The sequence below is a fragment of the Octopus sinensis genome, linkage group LG1 (genome assembly GCF_006345805.1).
Source record: "Octopus sinensis linkage group LG1, ASM634580v1, whole genome shotgun sequence".
NCBI classification, from domain to species: domain Eukaryota; kingdom Metazoa; phylum Mollusca; class Cephalopoda; order Octopoda; family Octopodidae; genus Octopus; species Octopus sinensis.
In genome coordinates, this window is record NC_042997.1 from 2812601 (window position 1) to 2835142 (window position 22542).

Below are 22542 nucleotides of genomic sequence, written 5' to 3' on the forward strand. Positions count from 1 at the left end.
TGACAGCATCAAAGTACACCTGGAAACACGTAAGCGAATTGTTTGTAAAACATACATTTGAATTATACTGTCCATAATTAGAAACAAATTACTGATAAAGACTGAAAAATATAGAGTACGTTCGTCTTAAATAAAGTTGAACAAACAGGAAGCAGCACACAAATGAGTCTAATATGGTAATTCCGTTGCGAATGTCTGCACATATCGCGTTTACTGAACCACCTGTAAAGATACAGCAACATGTACGAACACACGTTTTTTCACCAGATATGAGTATGACGATACATAACCGTTGATGATGGCTTTAAAAAGCGAAAATATATGGGTTTCAAGTTTTGGAACAAGGCCAGCAATTTATTGGATGGTGCTAAGTCGATTACATTGACCCCAGTGCTATACTGTTACTTATTTTATCGCCTCCGAAATTATGAAAAGCAAAGTTTACCCCCAGAAGAATTTCAGCTCAAACAAAAAGAAAAAAATCCTTTCTTCCAGAGGCACAAGGTCTCAAATTTGTGGGGTGGGGACTACTGGATTAGATCAACCCCCAGTGCGTAACTGGCACTTGTTTAATCGACCCAGAAAGAATGAAAGGCAATGTCGACCTCGGTGGAATTTGAACTCAGAACGTAGCGGCAGACGAAATGCCTATTTCTTTATTACCCATAAGGGACTAAACACAGAGGAGACAAACAAGGACAGACAAACGGATAAAGTCGATTATATCGACCCCAGTGCGTACCTGGTACTTATTTAATCGACCCCGAATGGATGAAAGGCAAAGTTGACCTCGGCGGAATTCGCGACAGGCGAAATACCTATTTCTTTACTACCCACAAGGGGATAAACACAAGGGGATAAACACAGAGGGGACAAACACAGAGGGGACAAAAAAGGACAGACAAACGGATTAAGTCGATTACATCGACCCCAATGCGTAACTGGTACTTAATTTATCGATCCCGAAAGGATGAAAGGCCTAGTCGACCTCGGCGGAATTAGAAAGGAAAGAAATGATACAAGAGAACGAGCGGGGTTTTAGAGAATTTCACAGTAACCGAAAAAAAATAATAAAATCAGAAGTACAAGAAATGTTTTTCTTTTTGTGTGCGCATTTGTGTATTCATAAGTATAAACATTACTTAAACAATAGGAATTTAAACAATATAAAACTTTTCATTGTTTTTTTTTCTTTAGCTGCTTTAAAAATATTTCTATTTTATAATAATTGTATTTTAAAATTTAACTTACATGAAACTACTGTTAAACGCTTGTATGATTTCAGTTATCAGTGGTACTCCTGAGACAGAATGAAATGTGAAATGTTAAACAGATGTTTTACAAAAATATGTGTTGGGCATTTTCAAAGCAAATTGATACATTTTCCTATACATTATATATAGTAATACACGCAAGTATAAATGTAAATATGTATATTCATAACATGCAGTAAAGCAAAGTTAGATCAGGTAGGTGACTTATCAATATATACTTTCATTAAACTAAGTGCAATCCTCCAGCCTCAAACCAGTGAAATTGTCTTTGTAAATGTTCTATGAAAAACAACCAATCGCAAATATCTGACCGTGGAAAAATCAGTAAAAAATCACGTGTTCGCTTTCAAACTAATCGGACTATCCAAGAACTGCACAGTATGGTAATAGGACTTGGTTTCTTGCCATACTTCTACAAAAAGTTCGAAATTGCTGTCGGAGAATTTCTACGACTTCACCCTCTCTATTTCTGACCTTATTCCTACGATTATAATCCTTATACTTACTATGTGTTGCGTGTTGTTGAAAAAACAGCAACAGCTTAGCTTTTAAGTCCAAGGCTGGATAGGAACCAAAATCAAGAAGGTGCTCGAAGATCTTTCCTGGTAGAAAGTAAGAAACTCGTGCATCAGAGTTGAGAACTTATGTCTACTAATTGGAGTAAATTCTAATCTCCTAGATAGAATTTACTTGATATATTTTTCATTCTTTTATGTACTTTACCTTTGGGGTGGAATAATGTATTATTTTTACCTGTGATGCACACCTTTAAGTTTACCTCGAAAAACCAGTCGATGCATGTCTGTATTTAATTGAGTGTGTATGTCTGTGTGCACGCACTCGTATTTTATGTGTGTATCTGTTACTGTGTATGTATGTGAAAAGCACTATAGAGCACTATACGCATACGCACTCAGGCCTACAGTCCAATTGAGTACAACCAGCTATCACTCGTGAGTGAGTATGCTTTATTAACACGTACAAAGATTTCACAAATAGTTTTACTTACTTAAGTAGTTGGAAGCAGATATTAGGAGCATCAAGTACTTACTAATCGGAACACGGAAGACACGACGGATTTATGAGTGCGATTATTTTAACTTCATCTACTTGGTATGGAATTACAACATAAACCACTATGATGTTGTGAAATAAAGACCAGTCACACAAACACACATTCATATATATGTATGTACGTATGTATGTACGTATGTATGTATGTATATTTGTATGTATGTATGTTAGTATATATGTACGTATGTCATTGTTTAGTCTCATTTCAATATTTCTTGCCAATAGGTTTTCTAACCAAGATTAAAAGATTCTTCAGTGGAATTTCAACATCAACAACAGGTTACGTTTGTTTGTTTTGCTTTATGTTTTGCTTTATGTATACATTCTCATGCATATAATTGCATATCTAAACATGCTCAAATATATTTTGATAATAAACTTCTGGAAAGTTTCACAGATTTTTACAGTTCCAGTGATTGATTTGGATCTGTTGCCTTCGTGATATGAATTCTCGACGAGGCGTTGTCCTTGAGCAAGGCACTTTATTTCACATTGCTCCAATCCACTCACCTGGCAAAAATGTGTAGTACCCGTATTTCAAATTGCCAGCCTTATGACACTTTGTGTCACGCTGAAACTCCCTGAGAACTACGTTAAGGATACATGTGTCTGTGGAATACTCAGCCACTTGCACCTTAATTTCACTAGCAAGTTGTTCCGCTGATCGTATCAGATGCGACCCTCATCTTCGTAACCGACAGAGTGCCCCTATATACATACACACACATACACAAACACACACACACACACACACACACACACACACACACACACACACACATATATATATATATATATACGCATCCATACACTTACGCACATTTACATACCTATAAAATGGAAAGCCACAAAATTCCTTAGAGAAAGAGGAAACAATATTTTGCCTCTTTTATGTTACAGAGGAGAGTCTAGTCAGTATATGTTCAGACCTGCAGGTTCATCTGAATGAAAGGAGGAACGTTTAATGTATTAGGAACGTTACTGATGATGCGTGATAATGCTCCGAGATATGTCTTATGTACAATCGGCTATGGAAACACGCATGTGAACATTAACCTTATACTTCTTCGCCTGAAGACAGCAGTAAAATTATTTCCTAGAATTGTACAGCCTACTAGCAGACAAATGAATTCTATGATTTTAATATCCGTGCAAAGAATACAAACGAAAAAAATGGACCTCAAAGAAAATATAGAACATTCACTATATTTCAATCAAAGGACATTGTAGTTACAATGTTAGTTACGATGCTTTTCAAAGTTTTTCCGGCTCTTTGCATAACGATTTTATATCCCATTGTGACCTACAAGGTTAGAAGAATTTAACATCTCTACGTGTTGCATGGTTGATTTTCATGAAGTCCATTCCTTTTCGTTTCTGATTTAAAAAGGTTTTCTTCTTCCCTTTCTTCATACTCAAATGAACTTCATTCGGATTTACTGATAACAGTAGCGAATAATAATAAAGGTTAACATGTGACACCTTAGCAGATACTTATTTATCGAGTTAGCATGTAAGAAAGCAATGGAATATAATTGGGTTTATAATAATTGTCTTTCTCTAATCATTAAAATTTCTTGGCGGTTGATAAAATACCAGTACAACTTTGAGATTTGTCTAGAATACAATTCTGTTCCCTCACACTTCGTCGCTCTAATTAGAAGCACATGTTTACTATAGTCTATTAAATATAGTATAGATATAATCTGTAGCGGAAAATAGCACAGAAACATAAACGCTCTCTCACAAATACACAGTTACTCCCATAGACCCATTCACAAAAATAAGCAAGCATCAGACTCACAAGTACGCACGCACGAACGTGTACGCGCACAAACACGCACTCATACACGGCCCTTTGTATGTATGCTTACGAAATTAGTAGATCTAAGTACGTAATTCTCAGTGTCGTGACCTTTCAACATATTTCAATGCGGCTGGTCTTACTTCTTATTTTTCGCATCATCTCTCTGTGAATATGCAGTAAAATCTAGGCGATTATATTTGTTCTTTGTTTAAATATGATGTAAATATTATGATAAGTTCATGATAAATTCTTCTAAATCTCTTCCACAACAACACCATATCTCAGTTAAACTAATCGAAATTGTTACTATATTGTCTCAACAGATTTTCTATCTTCAATGTATTCATACACGGCTAAATAAATATATCGGAGACTACAGGAGATAATCGGAAATCGATTATATCGATCATGAAGATTAATTTAATCGGAAACGGCAGATTTTTCAATCAACGTCAACAGATGCCTTGTGATGTTGAAAACGAACCATTATTCGATCGAAATAGGACATATTATTTCATATGTGTTGATGTTTCATGACAGTCACCGATAGTTGAGTCGGCAAGCTAAACAATATAAGAATACATGTTTCCATAGTGAATGTTCGTTTCTATATTGTCAACGGACTGGTTTTACTAAGCAAATAATGTATCCAAATATATTCTTGGCCAATACATTCAGTAATCTTCCATACCCTGTGTAATTCTATGTATCTATCAATACAATCTTGCTAGTGTCACAGGTTATAAATAGACATGCATTACACTCATCTGTTGTTATATGCTTCACTGTTCTCTTGATAATTGAGTTCATTTTCAGGATACACCTTTAGTTAGGGTAAAGACTTTCAATTTGTTTCCATTAATTGCATAACTGCCATATAAAGTCTATGTTCTAAAAAATGCGAGCAGACTTGAACTCATGAAGTCTTTTAGTAAATGAGAACGTCACCCAGTTTATTTTAAATTTTAGGTAGGTATATTAACACATAGGTAAGTAACATACATTAGGCTGCAGTACGTCACACTCAGTTTACATTCACTCTATATATTTGTCTCGCTTTCTTTTATTGAAAATCTGTTTTATGCTTACAAGTAAAGTCAATTGCCATATCAAAGTGGCGGCTCCATGCGTTTACTAGTTTAACCATAAGCAGATGTTCCGCCAGATGGTTATCGGTGTGACGCTGCATACTATATATAATATATATATTGCTAGCAGGGGGCACGAATACATACCATCCTCTAGCAGACAATAAGATCGGGAGGCTGACTCAGTTTCGAGCTGGTTCGTTGATCCTCAACCGCACGTAGCTGGAAACCAGAGCGATAACCAGGTTCTGCTTCTGCCAGCAATATATTGTAAACAAAGCGTCCATCGGTCATTGATTTGCAACAAGCAAACTAGCTAGTTGTAAAATCTCAAGAAGAGATCAGAATAGTAACTATACTAACAAGTAATGTCAATCTCTACATCAAAGGGGGTGTTCCATGTGACAACTTTACTTATTGCATCTACCAACTTATAGACTATTGGATATCTTAAAAATAAATATGCTATCCCCACAACATGGGGGTTTCGAAAACAAGGTGACACATTTAACAACCTGATTTGAACAATGAAATATAGATGATATATAATTCAACTAATCCTATCAACTGAATACGTTTTAATGATCCATATAATTTGGATTACAAAATCCCTGTTTCAAGCTTCCTGTGATTATCATAAATAAATAAATATATATAATCATTCAGCTAATAAATTCAGCGGTAATATCGTACAGCTCATACTGATATTTTCATAAAAAAGCAGGTCGGAATAATATGCTTAAGTGGCTAAATCATAAATAAAATAACAATGATGAAATGGGCTATAGAGCTTAACTATGATTGAAATATAAGTTATGTTCTTGGAACAGTAGGCGCATTATATTTCATTAGGGTAATCATTTCATTTCTGTTTGCTAAGTTTACAAGGCTCTAAGGCATATTGGTTCGATGTTAGGACAACCTCCTTGTTCTTCCTTCTATTATATCATAGATGTTCCATTGGTTAAAAGGTTAGAGTTCCGTAACAACAGCTATATCTACTCGTGACTAGATACGCAACAAATGCAATTACTGAAAAAATTTAATTGTCATCATGCTATATTTACTCGCATGTGACAGATGTCTCGAAGGCGTAAAATTCTTATATATATCTATTTGTGATTATATATTATTCCATTGTCGTATCATGTTTCTTGTGTCTGTGATAATGTGAAGGATGAAGCGTATATAAATGTATATAAATCCATAGTTTTATACGTGCCTGAAGGGTATCATTTACACACTAGAATCAATTAGATAACAAGAAAATGTATTTGCTTCATTCGTGCATATTCACACTCGTTCTCACTATTTAGCTACAGAGAAATATGATGGTAGCTGCAAAAGAGTCGTAGTCATAATATCCAGTTGCAGGTTCCTGACGTGCTGATAACTAATTTAAAGCATGGATTTGAGTTGCATAAACACTGGTTTCACATTTGACATCAGGCCAGCAGATTCGGGGAGGGATACGTCGATTACATAAACCCCGGTGCTCATGTCATACTTATTTTATCGATACTGAGAAGCTGAATCCAATTCGGACAAAGTAGAATTTGACCTGACATTGTAAAGAGATAAGAAATGCCAACAAACATTTTACCTGGTGTCGTAACGATTCTACGAGCTTTTTCCACAGAAAATAATAGTCACAGATTTTCGCACAAGCCCAGCAAATTTGGGTTAGGTAAAGTGGATTGCATTGACTCCAGTGCTTCTCTGATACATATTTTATCGACACCGGAAAAGTGAAATGCAAAATCAACCACGTGCTAACGATCCTACAATATCCCCACCATAGTTCCGTAAAATATTAAAAATATACATGAACGGTTCATTTTGCTGCAGCTATAATGCATATTCTAGTCCGATGTATTCTCAACTCAAATGCAACAAAGAGCAAAAAGAGAACGGAATAGTAATGGTTAATATTATGTAGAGATAGTGTTTTTCTTTTCCGAAGTGACTAACAAAATTATTGATTTTGTCTGCCCAATAAATTTAGACGGTCTAGGCGCTGACTCAGCGATTCACGTTATTATAAAGCAATTTGAAAAATAAAGTTAAATATTTATCAAAGAATCAATACTAAGAGTAATGGCAAAATATTATAACTAACTACACACACCGACAAACACACGCATACACATACACACACACGCATACACATACACACACATTCATACACAGACACACACACAAACACACACACACACACACACATATACAGATATATACATGTGAGGCAGATTGAGTGCGTGTGTGTGTGGGTGCGTGTGAGTGTATGAGCCAGTGATTAAATTAGTCAAAAATGATTTTAACACTGCTCTTAATATTGATTCTCGGTATCATAAATATTTAGTTGTTATTTTGAAAATTGCTTTAGAATTATAACCTAAATAAACAAATAAATGCACACATATATACATAGAGTGGCCCTATGTAAATGTATATATGCATTTATGTGTATGCATGTATCTAACGAGGCAAGAGCATTACCTACCTTTACAATGTATCCACTTAGATTCTCAGCAGTAAATAATTAATTGCAGTTAGACAGATTAATGGAGAAGATCCTTAAATGTTCTATTGTGGACACATTAATAAAATGATAAGCGATATCTGAAAAATTTGTTTAATGTCTAAAAATTAGCTAGAATTCCATATTATTAGAATATGTGTGAAATGTATTCAAATACACCTACATAGTAATATATACGTACATACATACATATATACACACACGCACACACACACACACACACACATATATATATATGTTTTTATATATATATACATACATGTTTTCGTAAGTTTTTGTTCGCGCGCGTGTCTGTGTGTTGTGGAAATTATTACATAGAAATAGTGCAAATTTGAAAATGTATGAGCGCAAGAGGTGAGGAATTATAACGATAAAGAGATGAGTTTATATAGAAGCAGGAGAGTTGAGTACAAAGTGAGAAGCCAAATTAAAAATGAATGAAGGAAGTATTGATTGCCAAGTATAATAACATTACTGCGCATGACTTTGGAATACAGTGCATGAATTTATTTTATGCGCCTGAAAGACTTGGAAATGCTGAAAGCATCGTAACTACATTTGCAGTCCTATTACGGCTGATTAGAAATTGAACTAACAGCACGCTAGCCTTTGTGTATTATCTTAATGCTAACAGTCTTCAGTGAATAGCACTAATTAACAAACAAATATTAGGGATTCTTTTATCCATATACACTGAATTTTTGTGATTGGTTCAAATGTTGGTTGAATCAACAGACAGAAGCAGCAGTGCTCAAACCATTTTAATACGTTTATAAGATGAATAAAGTAATATTTTAATATATAACTGTATGCCAACTTTGGTCTGCTGCTAGAAGCGATTTGGTGTTTGAAGTTAATGTGTGCTGTACTTTTATGTTATAGGGAAACGTATCCCCTAGATGGCTAAACCATATCTAAATTACGTAAAATGACTATCTTAGTAAATATATATACCAAATGAAATTTCGATGTGTGAATATATATATATATATATATATATATATATATATGTATATATATACTTACACGTGTGCATGTGTGTCTCTCTATGTGTTTTTGTATGTGTTTGCATGTACATATATATATATATATATATATATATATATATATATATATATACACGCACACGTATATGGATTATATATATACGCACGTACCTAGAAATGACGTATAAGTACACATGTGCCTATATAAAAAGTGTGTATAAGATATATATATATATATATATATAAATACATACATATATACAAACGCACACACACACACACACACATATATATGATATATACATACGGCTTTGAACTTGTTTTTAAGCATCTCTTTTTTTTCGTATTTGGCTATTTAGGTTTTGGTTGTGCGCATGAACATGTGTCTAAGTATATGGATTTTTGGTATCTGTAGCATTTATAAATAGATGACTGGATAAACATATCTATAAACAAATAATATGACGTTCATGTCATGTGAATAAATTTGTATGAGCCAATATATCTCCATTTATAGAAATACTAAATGTTTCTTTTAGGTCTTCATGTAGCTTTAATTTCCAACGTGTATAGTATATTTGTAAGCTAATGTACAGTGTTACTTAAAAAATATTTCTAATAAGATTTCTAATAAAACATTACCTTAAATATAAAGCTGTTAGATAAATCCGTCTATTGACGTAGAAACATTACATACAGTGATCAAATGCGTGTCACGGCGAGATAAACTACATGGCTGACAAGTTTGCATATTGATAAGGTATATACAATAATAATACGAAATGTGTATGTTAGCTTTATTTAGGTATTGAATGTAATTATTCGTCAAACTTTATTTCCTCTCGGAGTGGTTCTGAATAGGCTACTTACGATTGCATTAAATGAATAATTTCAGTCTATACTTACATGAATTTTCCATGCACACATTGAAAATCATATCTCAACACGCTCACACACACACACACGTGCGCGATCTCTCTCTATCTCTATCTCTCTTTCTCTCTCTCCCTCTCTCTTTCTCTCTCTCCCTCTCTCTTTCTATCTCACATACACACACTTATAACTCAGCCCTCAATGCATCGTATGAGAAAGACGTTAATTTATTCGTGTGATTGGCAAATTTTTTCAAACAAAGCACGTAGCAGCAAATGATAAACAGATAAATGCTATATAGAAAGTATCTTACTATTTACATTAATCGTCTTGAATTTTAGCGCTCTCTATTCAATCTTTGCTTTTCCTCATGAACGAGGCAGGCTATCTCATTTAACCTGGAGCAATTCTAGAAACCTCTGACGAGAAACAAGATCATGGAGTTCAAATTTCGAAATCACTTGAAAATATTTTTCTTGAATTATTTCATTGTATGAGGGTATCTCGCCAATGATAAATGTTGTAGCTTGCTGGTCGTTATCCCAAATATTTCATGAGGTTAGGGCTTTCGTGTGGCTGTTCGAATTAAATTTTGGTTCTCATTGCTCGCAATTGTAGGGGCTACTTTGCACCCTCGTTTACTTATTTTACCTTTTCGATTTTAGTTGCTATAGCCACCTATATAATAATGCATTTGATATATTTTAATATAAAAATATATTGTTGTAATATCTTATTTTATGTGATGTGTATATATACATATATATATACACACACACACGCACAGTAACACGCACTCACCCACACACCTACCACCCCACCCCCACATATCCCACCCCACACCCCCACACACTTATATATATATATATATATATATATATATATATATTATATATATATATATATATATAATATATGTATGTATTCTTTTATTTTGTAATTGCTTCAGTCACTGGATTTAAAGGTTTATTCGTAAATATCGATCCGAAAACCTGTTGCACTATTTTTTTAAAGATTTAGTAGTCGTTCTATAGAATCTGTTTGTGAAATGCCAATTTACGGGGACGTATACAAATCGACACCGTTTGTCAAAAGTTTAGGAGGATAAACAAAAACAGAAATGCGCTCATACACACGGTAACAAGCTTACATATGTGGGAAATAATAAAAACACAAATATGTGTTAATATATCCTACGTACGTTTCACAATTGCAGTTATGCGGAAATCATGTGTGTTCTGAAGAACTATACTAAATGTTTGTAATGTATATGGATACTTAACCGGAATGGATCATCCTTGAAACATGCTATTGGATACTGTTATAGTGATAAAATTTTAAATTCATTGATACAAATATTAATCTAAGCAGTATAATAATATCATTTAACCATCGTTATGTGATATTTTGTGCCCCAGGTAAATTAGTATATAAAAGGGGATAATGTAAAATATAATCTTTATTAAAGAGATAATTACTAAGAGTGATTCATTTAGAGCGTAGACATAGTAACACAACAGCGACATCGACAGTATAAGCAACAATGTCAGCTTATAGAGGACTAACGTTCTCGATATGTTAAATCGGGCGGAATATTAATGTCCTTTAATTCTTGGTATGTGATAGTTTGGACACACTGACCGGGTGTATCTGTTGAATCATGGAATACTTGAAGTTAGAGACTGGCAAAAACTTTTTGAGTAACATGCATTGTATAATTCGGTCTACGGTAGCATGTTGGGGTTATCTGTGATCAAAATCTTATGATACATGAAAAATGGATATCGTAAATAATAGCAATATATAATATTTGTCTCAGTGAATGGATACTGCTGGTTTTTTGAGTATGTGCAGTGATTCTCTGAGGCAGTTCTGATCAGATGACTCATGTCCACAAAAAAAATTTAGCAACATACGGTTCTAAGTAATCTATTACTCATTATGTATATATAATACTGCAAACAATCAGGAAGATTCCTAACACTCTGCCTATCGGGCATATTGTGCCAATATGCTGCAAGAAAGATACTTTGGACCAAAGTTTGCGCCAACCACAGTGTCAATTACCATGAGTGATCTAGGGATTGGTATGGGAAACAACGCCTTGTTTAAGGTGAATATCACGAGGATGGTGGCAATGTACACACAAATGGCTGATTGGTTCAGAGAGTTTTCAGAAGAAGGGACCAAAAACTGTGCTGGTTTTATGAATGTCATTATTTATCAGATATCTGAAAAATGCCTCTCAGCTGTGGTCACTCGAAATGTCAACTTAGCGGAATTTTAGGCAGGTCAGTGAAACACCTGAGCTACTGGAAGAAACCGAGTTTCGACTCTACTCCCTGGTGTGAAGATGGGAGAGGTATGTTGTGATACATGTAGGGAAGATCCTGGCACAAAGCTTTAATATTTAGAACTATAGGAGCTCCCGAACTTGAAGTCACTGCACCCTACCAAAGGTCGCAGTCATACCATCCAAATTAGTAGCCAAATGATGAAAGAGATAGGGATTCAAGGGCCAGCAGCTATTTATTAGTGCACAGGTGGCAAATTTTTATTCTTATTTTTTATGGTACTTGGTTCGCGGACTTGTAGAGATATCCTGGTTTCATCATTATGCCAGCAGCATTGCCACATATAATTAGCACCACTCTGTCCTTCTGTGCCTTAAATACTGGGGTATGGATTCGTCCTTCATGATATACGTTCTGGAACGTATCTTCTTCCAGAACAAGCCAGTTTCGTCCATATTGACAACCTTTTGCAGCTTGTATCCCTCGTCCTATATGATCTGCCTAAACGTCTCGAGGTAATTCTCGGCGGTTTTGTTTGTCAGCTGATGCCGTCACCCCATGCAGGGAACACACACTTTATTTTAAACCGTTTCTGAAAACGATCAAAGCCTCATTTGCTTGTTTGAAAATCTTCGGGCTCCGGTCCTGTCAATAGTCTTGGTTACGGTTATTCGGTACCTTCTGTATCTTCTACCCACACTTTACAGACGCTCTCACTTATACACGTAAATTCCCTATTCACACACTCACATTTACTCACTCTCACATACACACACGCATGCGCACCTTCGTTTGTAAATGTAAAAATATTTCTCACCTTCCCGAGCGTCAAACTAATACACATTCTTGGTATTTATACACCTGTTTCGTCTTTTATTTTTTAACACCTGAGGATTGCCTAAGACTAGAAATGGCAGCATACCATAATATTGCCGGCTATCTGGTAATTCAAAGGGCGAACAAGCTCTATTTTTGTGCTCTAATTCGTTCTGAACGGAATTCATTTCAACTATACACACATACATACATACATACATACATACATACATACATATATGTATATATACTTTCTCTCGAATGAGGGATTGTTGTTGAGCGACAAATACAGCAAGAGGGGGAAAGAGAGTGTGTAAAGTATAGATATATATCGCTATACTAATTAGCAACCTTTGATTGAAAGCAAGAATAAGAGATACAAGATACAGTGCACTTGTATTTAAAACAAACAAGTGACGTGATGCGTGGCTATTCTAACCAGAGGGAACTTCAACTGTGAAGGGGCGTCCTGTAAGCCGGCAAATACGGTATATTGTTATTAATGATTTAGCCTTAAAAAGTGTGAAAAATATATATTGCCACGAAAAAAAGCAAGGAAATATCGTGGACGAAATTTACTATTCCGCCAATATGTGGTTGTTTCCGCGAACAATCGTTAGTTCCACGAATAAGCGGGGGTACACTGTATATACATGCATACATACACATAAATATATGTATATATATGAGTGAGTGCGTATGTGTGTGTATGTATATATATATATATATATATATATATATATATAAATATGTATATGTATATATATATATATAAATATGTATATGTATATATATATATATTATATATATATATATATATTATATATATATATATATACATATATATATATATATATATATATATATATATATATACATGCACCCACACACACAAAGAAACGTATATGACAGCAAGTATAGGATGATCTAGTGCATAAACCATTTTATTATTGATTATCGATAGATAATTTCCTTTGTCGCTTTGACAATTATATCTTTTGCTCACTTTTATATTCTTTGTTTCGCTCGCTATCGCATGTTATCACTTTTTTTCCTTTCTCTCTTTCTCCTTTTCTTTCTTTGCTTCTTCCTTTCTTGTTATGACGGCCACTTACAGTTTTTTTTTACCGAAATCTTTTCTTTCTCTCGTTTTAATTTGATCGAGCTTACTTGTTCTTCGCTACTGGCGCAGGCTATTCCCAACAGTACATTCCTTCAACCTACTTTAAAGTACAGGTACTGCACTGGTAACAAGTGACTGCAACGCTCAAAATTACTGGCCTTCTACCAGAATATGACCCTTTTTTCTCCTGAATAAAGCTTTGTCTTCATGCTCATAAGCTCATCTCCGTCCGTCATATTTGTAATAGACAAAAATTCCTTCTATTTTCCTTCGCACCTGCACTCGATGATCATTTGATTTCCTATACTGAATCAAAAGCTAAAATGTACTCCATTACAAATATTTCTCTGTCAATTTCTGTTGCATTCACACATTATTGAACTGCGAGTAATGGTTTCTTTTATACTGCTTATCATCTCAGATCTTTTTAAAATCACATGCCAAGTTGGAGAAAAAGAAGTCACATAGAATAACAATTTACACTTTTAAATCTTCCAAAATTACGTTAAGCTTGCAATTTAAGGATAGGTGCGCATACTCATACATACTTACGCATGAATGTATGTGTGTGTATGTAGGAGACAAAAGTATCTAGCTATCTATATGTCTCTGTGACTGCCTGTCTTTTTATCTGTATATCTCTGTGTCTGCCTCTCTCCCCATCACTGTTTCCATGTATATATATATATGCATGTATGTGTGTGGATGTGTGTATTTCTAAATATACATACATAAACATGTACATACATACACCCTCCACACACACACACACACACACACACACACACACATATATATATATATATATAGTTAGTGCATGTATGTATAATTCTGTATCAAAACTAAATGTACGGATGTGAATTTCACTTGAAAAATGGTAATGCACTATTTTATATATCGGAATGAAATTGACTCTGCAAAATTTCCTTCCACATCTTCAAAAAGAGAATTATTTCAGGTGATTTGAATAATTTTGTTTCCTAGTAAATATTTCACATGGAATAGGATTGTCATTATTTTGAACAAACGCAATATCTATATGTATAACAATATGTGCACATATATATATATATGTGTGTGTGTGTCTGTGGCCGTATGTATATATGTGTCTGCGTATGTGTGTATATATATATATACATACACACACATACACACACACACACACACACACACACACACACACATATATATATATATATATATATATATTATATATATATATATATATATATATATTATATACATATATACATGCATACATACACACATACATGAAATTATATATGTAGAGGAAGAGAGTAGACTTCTATACCGAAATTCACAAAGCGTTATTATATTCACCCAAGCGGCATTTTGAATATAACTGATTAAATTCATGTGTGATATTTCGTGTAAGAAAAACCACACGCAAATTTTGAAATTCTAAAGGAATGTTGTTTAGAACGTAACATAATATAATATAAGCTGAATAGAGCATATCGATTTTTGAAACGAGATATATGTTTGGGGGTGATTTATATAAACCTTTTTAACACATGTAATTATGTATATATGACTCATTTCTTTCTGGAAACATAGCAGAATGTATTATGCTCTTGTAAAATACTGTATATATGCCAGTAACACGTGACAGATATTCTTGTGCGGGTTTTAGTTTCAAGAACATTCATGTAATTTACTCACTGCTCTCTAAGTCCTCATAAAAATAATAAGACATCTAATCTAGAGAAAGTGTGATAACGAATTATTACTGGCAACTGATTATGCAATATTATTTCGCCATCGTTCAGTAGGTAAATTTATGTGGTTTCTATAAATTTATTCGAAATGTACGTAAAATGAACACGTCATATAATCAACTATATTCCGGCTTTAAAACAAATTTATAATGCAACTGATATATTCTCTATTAACCTGAACATGAAAATAGTTCTGAAGACTGAATTTATGTATAAGTGCACGGCATGCATTTACGCTTATGAAAGGTAATATATATTTAAATGTGTAAATTGTCATATTTGTGCTGTTGTGTTGCTGTAAACCTTTGTCACGCGTTCTTGAGCAATTTATTACAAACTTCTGTGGGAAGATTGTAATAAATAAGACTGGAACATGTTAATAGGATATCACAATGAATCAAGAATCTGAAACGGAAGCTTTTAGACTATACATTACAATTTCCTACACATATGTATCTTGTTATATCGCTGTGTGAAAATTGCAACTTGACATGTAGAGTCTCAAAGTTAAATGCTGCTAGTTAATTAGATTGACGCAGTGTATTATTCCTATATAACAGTCTCCACATTGCACAAATACACACAGATACGTGTATTTGTACGGAAATAGCAGCACTTGAATTCATCCGATACTAATCTTAGCAACTGAATGACTATAAATTTAAACACTCAAAAATTATACAATGACATTAAAACATATGTTAGATGGCGCATGGTCCATTGGTTGGTGTGTTGCACTCACGATCGTGGCATTGTTGTTTCTATTCCATGATCGGATGATATGTTGCGTTCTTGAATAAAAAGAATCTTTATCTCACGTTGCTCCAGTCCACCATAAGGTAAAGAATTTACAGCAATAGTAAGGAAATTTTAACCTACAATGGTACGTCTCCTGTTCAAAGAGGATTATTGCAATATCTCTCTCTGCTACGCTGTGGAGACAGGGTTAAACTACAGCATTTTGAGACTTAGTTCTTGTGACTGACGCAAGAATTTCTAAGTCGACGTTTCTCGCATTCAGATATGCAGGCGAACATTTTTCTTCTTACAAACTGCACATGTCCGGGTCAAACTGAAAGGCCAGCTTGTCAAAAGTTACTGTTTCTGATAAGACTACTATGCCTTATGGAATATATATTTATGTGTGTGTGTTTGTGTGTGTGTGTGTTTGTATGTGTGAGTGTTTGTGTTTGTGTGTTTGTGTGTGTGTGTGTTTGTGTGCGTGTGTTTGTACGTGTGAGTATTTGCGTGTGTGTGTTTGTGTTGTTGTGTGCATGCTTGTGTGTAGGCGGTTGCCAAAGCTCCGAAATCACTGAATGTTATTCCTTTTAAGAAAAATAAATATACAGACGCACGCGCGTACACACACGTGTTGTGTGTGTATGTGAGTGTATGCGTGTGTGTAGTGTGTGTACGTGTGTTTGTGCGTGTGTAATATATAAAGTGATACCCATGCAACACAATCTTGGGATAAAATTATTTTACATAGAAAAGTGAATAAATACTTATAATGATATCTACGCAACACGAGTAAAAGAAAATGTTTGTAGTATATATAATTTTCAGCAAGGAATATTTTTGCGCTTGGCAATAGAAATATAATTAAAATTATTCATACACTTTCTTGCCTGATTACTTAACCGAATGGCTGTTTATATTTTGTATGTAGAATTCAGGATTCTATATTTTTTGTGGGAGAATATAAAGATCTATGTTGATCCTTTTTGAAAGGGCGTTTGATCTTGTATGATACATTGACACTGTACATATGGTCATATTTTATGATATGAGGGCCATTTTTGCTAATATATGCGTGTTGTGTGTGTGTCTCACCCCCAAAAGCTTCCACGCAAGCTTCGTTATTTGCAACGTAACTCGAACAAATTCCGATATATTGATGTGTGTGTTTGTGTGTGTTTTGTGTGTTTAAGAAAATCTCGTGTATCCTATAATCATTTGCCCAGTAATGGAGAAAACAAAATGCCAATAACGTTTTACGCAGAGTTATCTTAGAATAAACAATATTATTCCGCTTTACCATTAACATTATTGACTGTTTCCTTTCACTGAATTGCATTTTACACAAGTGTCATAAGAACATAATTATATATTTCCTTCTTCTGAGCTCTCTTGGTTACGTCGGGGAGCAGGTGAAACACGCAGTGTCATTTTTTCAGTTTGATTTCCAAACAAAAACGCTCATTCTATCATAACATATATCACGTTAAAATGACGTTTTAAGCACTTTTCCTTGGGAAAATAATATTAATATCTTACTTAAAAGACATACCATCAGCATACTTAAATGGCCCTTCGAACATGATATTGCAATAAACCAGATTATTTGGAATCCAATGCAACACGCATAATCTACATGAATGTCTATCACTCAACGTAAATTCCGTAAAACTGCAAAGATGTCCAACAGCACCTTTTCTTTCATAATATCTGTAAGGTATTAAGTGGTAGTAAGTCGAAAATCACTTGTATAAGCAGCATGCTCATTCAAAATATTACCATATCCTTGAAATGGGAAACCATCTTCACATGAATTAAGATATCAATATGTATGACCTTGCACATGCTTATTAAGTCTGGCTTTTAAGAATGTAGCACTTAACAACAACGCTGACATTATTATACATTACCTACGCAAAAACTACATAACAATTACCGGGCAGAAAATTAAATCCAAACTTGAAGATGTTAGCTTTTTTCAGAAATCATTAGCCATGAGAAAAAGACAACCAAACGTTATCTGACGTCTCACAGAACAGATCAAAGTCGAAATCTTAGGCACCATAAGTCTCTAAATCTTAAACATATCATACGTGAAATTCAATAACGTTTTCTCTGTCCTGTGTAGCCAGTTACTCAATTTCTTTCTCCCTGTAGCAAGTTACTGAATTTTACAAAACGCTTTATTGACAGCTTTCATAATCTATATCTAAAATCAATTGTAGATACACACTTAAATACAATTAATATTGTAAGACACAGGCCATAGGCTTCTGAGTTGGCCTCTACCAACACAATGCATCTCATATTAGGAGAAGTCGGTTTCGCAAGATCGTTTGAATATGTAAAAAGAAATATGGACAGTGATTCTATGAAGCTGCATTGGGACGAAAACTAGTAATACAGAAGCGATGCCATAATCAACTCAGGCACCTCTAAAAGGCATAGCTATATAATTACACCAACTAGAGATATCGTAACAATTTTTAACAGAAATAACTACAAATTATGGTTATGTGAATCTAAACTAGAATATCGTATAATAATCATCAATACCAATTATAATGATCTCAGCAAATTGAACGCTCAACGAATTCTGATTCTAGCAATCAAAGCACAACATATTATAACAAATAGATAATTACAGAGCGAAATTTATATTCCAGCATGAAAGCAACGCGCTGAAGTGGCAGAGTTAGACTATCAGATGGAATGCATCGTAGGGGTTGCTCTGTCACTCTGCCATCCGATTTCAAGTCCGCCGGAATATTTTTCACATTTCATCCATTTCAAATTGACATAAATAGATACCAATACAAGAAGCTAAACAACCGATAATGATAGAATGCAGCACGGGGTTGACAGAAAATTTTCTTTACATACTTATATGAATGTATATATATATATATATATATATATATATGTATAGATATAGATAGATAGATAGATAGATAGATAGATAGATAGATAGATAGATAGATAGATAGATAGATAGATTGATTGATTGATATAGATAGATAGATAAATAATACATACATACATACAGATGCAGGCATGCATGCACATTTAAAGCACACACACACGCACATAGACATAAGAAATTATAAACTTTTGAGAGAAAGTGAAATCATTCTCTTTTGGTTACAGTGGACCTAGAGGCACATTGATCTTAAATAACGACCTGTAAATATTGGGTTGTAACCACCTCTTGGTTAGAAAATGTGAAAGGCAACCTTTGAATATTTCGCAGGCTGTTTAATGCATTTTGCGTATTGAACGTGTGGTAAAACATGCCCAAACACGCATCGTTTATTCGCATAAACATTCCTATGAACGAGTCTGTTTCAGAATGCAATCTCGCATGTGTGTACATGTTTTACAAAAAAAGCTTGTATTAATAGAGAAAACAAAAAGAATGTATAACATTAATTTCATATGTCGAATTACTAACACATTCAGTCTTGTATTTAAATACTTTATAGTGAATATTGGTTCCTGGTTGGGACGAAAATGAAAGAAATAAATGATAACATTAAAAGGTTATGCTAAGCGTATTTACTCTTTGATAACATATTACTTGAAAGTCTTGCAATTGTTGGTTAACGAAGTAAAGATTTAGAAGTGAATTGAAAAGCAAACATTTGCCTTGTAATTAAGCCACTACGTTTGAAGCCTCCTCAAAAGATCTAACATTGTAATAAATAACCATTTGCTTAACGCTCCTCTCTAAGTATTAATATACACGACACACAGACATATGTGAGTGTGCAGATGTATACGTATATGTGCAAGCATTATACATGTTTTCTCTCCCTCTTTCCCCTCTTCAGTAAAAAAGAAAAGCAATATCCATACAGATATATACATGCTCATACATATTACATATAAATATAAGAATGCGTATAAATATATATATATATATATATATATATATATATATATATATATATATATATGTATGTATATATATATATATATATATTATATATATATATATATATGTATGTATATATATTATGTATATATATATATATATAGATATATATATATATATATATATATATACATATATATATACATATATATATATGTACATATGTGTGTATGTATGCATGTATATATATATATATATATATATATGTGTCTGTGTCAATGTATATACATTATATACATACACAAATACCTACACATACATATATATACACAGAGAGAGGGGGAGAGAGAGTAATAATTATGGACATAGAAAGAAAGACATACACCACATGAACGCAAAAAAGTGACATGATTCATTCATGTTAAGCAGGAAATGCATCAACGTCATAAATATATGAATGAGGTACATGTAATAAATAAAGATGAAAAAGAAACTATGTTGCTATATAATTTAAAAGTCAATAAATATTAAGCGATAAACTAAAAGCAACATCAGAGAAATAAGAGTTTGTTCAAGATGATGATGCGGATTAGAAAGGTATATCATTAATCCCTACATGCCTCGTAGAATATTATCGAATACGCGATAATAATCTTATATCCTACCTTTGCAATCAGTCGTATTTTTCGAATTATTATTACAAGCTGGTTGTTCGTGAATTATATGCACAATTAAAATATCGCCAACAAATATATACACAGATATTGTATAGATGTAATGCAGTTTCTGTATATGCATTCTGCACCGGGCGATATTATCTGTTGACTTGCAACTTATCGTACTCCGACATGAAAATTACTAGATATTATCAAGTAATCACATCTTAAATTAAAGTATAAAATTTGAAATTCTTGTCTCAAGATCATTAAGTTATATCCCATATTTGAAGCCGATGTTGAATAAGGTATTTTCCTATTAGGGGGCGCCTTATCAAATATTTCCTTTGAAGAGGACATATTACATATCCTTTCCCTGATGTTAGCTATCAGGTTTTTCAACATTTTAGGATTGCTTGTGTATATAGGAGAGTTTCCTACTTATACAAACTCTATAATCACTCTTTTCCGTTGATTTATTGTAGGCCATATTGTAGACCATCTTTCATTGAAAACAGGGGACGCATATCTAATTTCATTTCTTTTCTTTCGTTTGCTTTTCGGTTTTATTCACCATTCGTCTTCTACCTATGACTTTTTGCATCAACCTTCTCGAATTTTTCTTGTGGTTTCTCACGTACCATCGTCCTGATTTTCAAATAGAACGAAAACATATACTTAGTGATTTAAGATTGGTTAGAGGCACATTATGAAAACCTGCCTAGCAACGTGCCTTCATACCAATTGTGTAAATGAAATGGGAAACATGCACACACACACACACACACATATATATATATATATATATATAATATATATATATATATATATATATATATATATATATATATATATATATATGTATATAGGTAATTAGTAATGGATTTCTCGAAACTTTTACCGGTTTTGCTCACAGTTACGTATTTAAAATATATAATTCGTTTAATACTGATATAATATAATATAGATACTGTTTCAGCATCAAAATGTATTCTGAAAATGATCACACTTATACTAAACAGAAGCATTCCATCATGGAATATACCAGGAGTTAAAAGTTGAATAATATTTTATTCAAAGTGTGTAACTTTACCACGTATGGTTTTCCCCAATAAGCCTGTGCGTTCTTGAGTAACTGAATGCACAACGCGTCAACACACAAAATATATTTAATACAGATGATGGAACAGAGACATTCTTAAAATTTTAATGCAGTAATAGATATGGAAAGGCTAATGTTATGACTAAATATATGCTACTAAGAGCATATTAAAATCCTGAATAAAAAGGCGAAGCATGTTTGAAAGAATGACTGTTACTTTGTACAGATGCACATATATGACATACAAATATATATGCAATACATATGGCTACATACACACACATACAGACACACACACATGTATATATATATAAACATATGTATGCATATATGCATATATATATGTGTGTGTTTATGCATTTATGAAAAAGTACGAAAGTCAGTGTTCTCCAAACGGCGGATTAGCGTATAAGATATTTCATTTGGAAATTTCTAGCTGGTTGAGATGTCAGTACCCTAGATTGCATGCTTCTTGATGGCGTCAGTCAACAACAGTCGGAAAAAGTCTGACTGTAAGCCAAGGGATGATTGTATGTCAAAATTGCTGACGGATGCA

General features: G+C 33.5%; 1 protein-coding gene across 4 annotated transcripts in view; it reads right to left on the bottom strand.

Moving 5' to 3' along the window:
• The window catches only part of LOC115219228, a 532468-nt gene that overhangs the window by 292333 nt on the left and 217593 nt on the right, over positions 1 to 22542 (bottom strand). For all 4 annotated transcript variants that reach the window (XM_036507825.1, XM_029789367.2, XM_036507795.1 and 1 more), the window contains one exon: positions 1252 to 1300. The gene's annotated coding sequence lies outside the window, so the exon portion shown is untranslated. The remainder of the gene's footprint in view (positions 1 to 1251; positions 1301 to 22542) is intronic.